Below are 5,000 nucleotides of genomic sequence, written 5' to 3'. Positions count from 1 at the left end.
TATGACAAAACATGCAGATGTTTTATATGCAACTCGCCAGATCATTTAAGTAGAACATGCCCAAATAAAGATCAAAAGAGATATTCTAGTAAATATGAAGAACAAGAGAGGGTTCTAATTATAGATAGCGTAAATGAAAACATATTAGTATGTGATGATGAAATAAAAGATGACGAGTCAATATATTCTATCATAGAAACAGACGAAGTTGAAACCATCAACGAAGAATATGAATCATCCGATGAAGAGTTAGATTTAATTGACGAATTAGCAGGTTTAAAGGTTGAAATGATGGATCAATTAAATTGTGAACATGATTGGATTAGAGGAAAGGGTGACTATAATATCAAATGTGCTTTTTGCATATATTACCCTAGTCAAGAAAATAGAGTGACTTGTAGTATATGTCTAAAACAAGCTTGTGCTGAATGTATAAAAGCAAATAAACAAAAATGGAGAAAAGAAATAGAATTAGAATCAGATGAAAAGACTTTATCTAGTAGAGTACGAGTGTTAGAAAATAGACTAAATAAACTAGAAGTAGAATTAGAAAACCTAAAAAATAATTGCGATATTAAGGCATTACCAGAGAATAAGGACATACAAAACACCGAATTTAAAGAGCAATTGATAACATTAAAAGACAGTAATACTGCTAAAATAATTCAACTAAGAGATGCCATAACTAATTTTGGAAATAAATATATAGTAAGATTGCCTTTCAAAGAAATATTAGGTATAAGAATCCCTGTTAAAGTAAAATTGACACCCAAAGTATCTTATAAAATATTAGCACTAGTAGACACTGGGTGTACAAAGAATATTATTCATGACAAATATTTCACAAGATGTCCTGAAATAGTTCACACAATTGACGACAATAAGGCAGAAGTTTCCACAGACATGTCCGGAATAAAGAAAATTCATAATCAGTTAGCTTATAATATGGAGGTTTACATTAATGCAACTAAATATATAATAGATGAGATTACAATAAGAGATTTGTCAATGATTAATGATGACATGATAATTGGCCTAAGGTTCCTTCAACAATCAGTACAAACCACAGTAATACATGAGCAAGGAATTACTTTTATCCCATATCAAAATAATGTTCCATATATCTCAGAGGTACGAAAGCGTGGTGGAGTCTCCCCCAAAGTCGACAACTTAGAAGTACCCAATCTTGAGCCTGAAGAAAGAATTAATGAATATGAGCTTAGTGAGAATATAGACAACTATTATATATCAAATTCCAACATAGAGTGCATAGGACTACAAGCATTTGCACCAAATTGGTATAGAGATATTAAGTCTAAAAGGGATATAGAAAAAATTATTCAAAGATTAGAAGATATCCAAATTATAGGAGAAATTCCTATGAAATATTGGGAGAAAAATGCTATTGAGTGTAAAATTAATATAATCAACCCAGAATATATCATTAAGACTAGCCCAATAGAGGCAACTCCGAAAGACATAGAAGAATTTAAGATGCATATAGAAGAACTGTTGAAACTAGGAGCCATAAGAGAGAGCAGAAGTCCACACAGGTCTGCAGCATTCATAGTAAGAAATCATGCAGAAGAAGTTAGAGGTAAATCTAGGATGGTCATAAATTATAAAAGACTAAATGATAATACTATAGAAGATGCCTATAATATCCCAAATAAGCAAGAATGGATTAATAGAATACAAGGTAGTAAATATTTCTCAAAATTTGACTTGAAAGCTGGATTTTGGCAAGTAAAGATGGCAGAAGAATCTATAGAATGGATGGCATTTACATGTCCTCAAGGACATTATGAATGGCTTGTTATGCCATTAGGATTAAAAAATGCACCAGCAATTTTCCAAAGGAAAATGCAGAATATATTTAACGAAAACCAAGAATTCATATTAGTCTACATAGATGACCTGTTAGTCTTCTCAAGGACTTACAAAGAACATATTGCTCATCTTGAAATATTTTTTAGAAAGGTGGAACAAAATGGGTTAATATTATCCAAAAAGAAAATGGAAATATGCAAAGAAAAAATTAACTTCCTTGGACATGAAATAGGAGAGGGCAAAATTCATTTGCAAGAACATATTGCTAAGAAAATTTTAGAATTTCCTGATGCTATGAATGATAAAAAGAAATTACAGCAATTCTTAGGGCTTGTAAATTATGCTAGAAATCACATCAATAATTTAGCAAAGTTAGCAGGACCGTTATATGCTAAATTAAGAAAAAATGGTCAGAGATATTTTAATTCTGAAGACATCAAATTAGTAAGATTAATAAAAGAGAGGGTGAAAGAATTAAAACCTCTAGAATTACCATTAGAAGAGAGTTACTTTATTATTGAAACTGATGCATCGCAGCTTGGTTGGGGTGCTGTATTAAAACAAAGGCCTACTAAATATTCATCTAAGTCAGAAGAAAAAGTTTGTAGGTATGCTTCTGGAAGCTATAAATTAAAAACCGTAGGCAATACAGATAGAGAAATACTTGCAATAATCAATGCGATAAATGCCTTTAGGTTATATTTAGGATTCAAAGAATTTACGGTTAGAACAGATTGCGAAGCTATATGTAGATATTATAGTCAGCTTAATAGCAAGAAGAGTTCCACTAGGAGGTGGATTTTATTTGAAGATATCATTACTGGCAACGGATATAAAGTTATATTTGAACATATTAAGGGAAAAGATAATCATTTACCTGATCTACTCTCGCGATTGCCTATTTTGCAGGAATGAAGAAGTCCATGAATTATAATGGAGTTGAGTTCTTCACGTTTGGAGAAGACAATAAGCTCAAAGTATTCCCACCGAATACCTATAAGTTTAAGCCAAAAACCCACATAATATTAGATGAAGTCCAAGAATGCATTTTAGATAATTTCTGGTATCAATACAATAATAAGAGGGAAGAAAAAGGCTATATGCTATCAATATTAAACAGTCTTGCTGAATATTTCCATCTAATGAATGATATAATGCCAACATCAGAAAATAATGAAGTAATACCGCAAAAACCCATATATGTTGTTTTTGACGGAAAGCTTCCTGGAGTGTACATATCTTTTGAAGAGATAGTAGCCCAAAAAATAGATGCAAAATTAATGGGTGGATTGTCATGGAAAAAATATATAGATTTTGATGAAGCTTTAACTCAGGCCAGAAAAATATTAGGAATAAACTACTACTTGGAACCAGCAGCAAAAGAATATATACAAAAATGCAAAAAAGCCAAAAATAAGAAAGCTCCAGAGAACCCATATTGTTCAAATATTAAGAATGAAGGATCATCCCAAAAACCTACGTATAAGGAATGCTTGACTAAGGGAGTAGATCCTTTGGATGGCGAATATATCGATTGGAAAATAATTGAAAAATTTGAAGAAGCATCCCCCCAAATTAAAAAAGAATTGAAAGAAGAAATACTTAAAGAATTAAAGAAAGAAATGAATGACAAATTTGAAGAAATGAAAAAAGCATATGATGAAAAATTTGAAGTCTCCTTTTCTGATGTAGATACTATGGATTTAGGTGGTCATGGGCAGCCTGACCAATAAAGTAATATAATATAAATTGATAATAAATATCCATTCTTTGGGCGAATGACCAAAGTATGAATTGAATTTGAATCAATCCAAAATGCAAGGACAGTGAATGACATTTGACTGTTAAAAATACTGTGGAGAATATTGCTTTCGGCGGAAAAGAAAGGCGCAGGTACAGAGGTGTCTCCACCTTGGCCAATTCAAGGACAAAGTAAAGCCAAAAAGAAGATAAGCATCTCCATGGTGCGAGCCAGCTCGTGAAAATACAGTATCTAGAAGATAAGCTTGAAGCACAGTCGAGCCTCCCGAGCTCCTATAAAAGGAGGGGTTTGCTCAGCTGAGAAGAACAACGAAGACACCATTCAGAGCAAAGCTTCCAAGCGCGCTCTCACCCTCCATTCCACCATTCTTAGTAGTAGTGACTTTAGCCTACCTTGCATAGTATATTGAAGCAAGGAGTTGTGTTATAACGCTGTGTAAGGTAAGAACAGCTTGCTTGTACCTACCTTCGGGTTTCCCGAAAGGGAAAACCGTATGTAAGCTTATCTGTTTAATATGAAGTAATTTTCCTTAAGTATTCCTGCACGTTTGTTCTAGACAAGTGTTTATGCTAAGGACCCTATAGGAGAAACCTCTTCGGTTTGTTCTCGTTTTTCGCCTGCATCTTGCATAGGCGTCTGGAGAATCGGTATCCGTAGAGAAGTGTTCCCTTCGGGTGGAACTGCCTGGGGAGACGATAAACTCTTAGCTAGAACAAGTGTGACTTGGAATATCTTTTTAAGTTGCTTCTAAAAAGACAGATAGGTGAGGCATACGGTGAGTACCGAGTAGGACTTTACATCATCTGAAACAAGCTTCTGAGGCTGTCTAAATAGGATTCGCCACCCTGCAAAGAAGCACAAGTTAAAATATCTCTCGAAGTGAACAGTATTGAACAGTAATTTAAACAGTAAACTGAATAGTGTTTTTGAATAGTAATCAGCCGAATAAACAGTAAACTGAATAGTATTCAGCCGAATAAATAGTGTTTTTGAACAGTGTTTTTTGTCCGAAGCACAAGTGTGGCGACTCCGCTGTGTAAGGTAAGCGCGGTATTAATTTTACACTCAATAGCATTTTTCTCCCAATATTTCATAGGAATTTCTCCTATAATTTGGATATCTTCTAATCTTTGAATAATTTTTTCTATATCCCTTTTAGACTTAATATCTCTATACCAATTTGGTGCAAATGCTTGTAGTCCTATGCACTCTATGTAGTAGTGACTTTTTTGGTGCAAATGCTTGTAGTCCTATGCACGTTTGTTCTAGACAAGTGTTTATGCTAAGGACCCTATAGGAGAAACCTCTTCGGTTTGTTCTCGTTTTTAGCCTGCATCTTGCATAGGCGTCTGGAGAATCGGTATCCGTAGAGAAGTGTTCCCTTCGGGTGGAACTGCCTGGGGAGACG

The sequence above is a fragment of the Oryza sativa genome, chromosome 3 (assembly GCF_034140825.1).
Source record: "Oryza sativa Japonica Group chromosome 3, ASM3414082v1".
Lineage (NCBI taxonomy): Eukaryota > Viridiplantae > Streptophyta > Magnoliopsida > Poales > Poaceae > Oryza > Oryza sativa.
The sequence above is the reverse complement of the archived record's forward strand: the minus strand, read 5'-3'. Positions refer to the sequence as shown.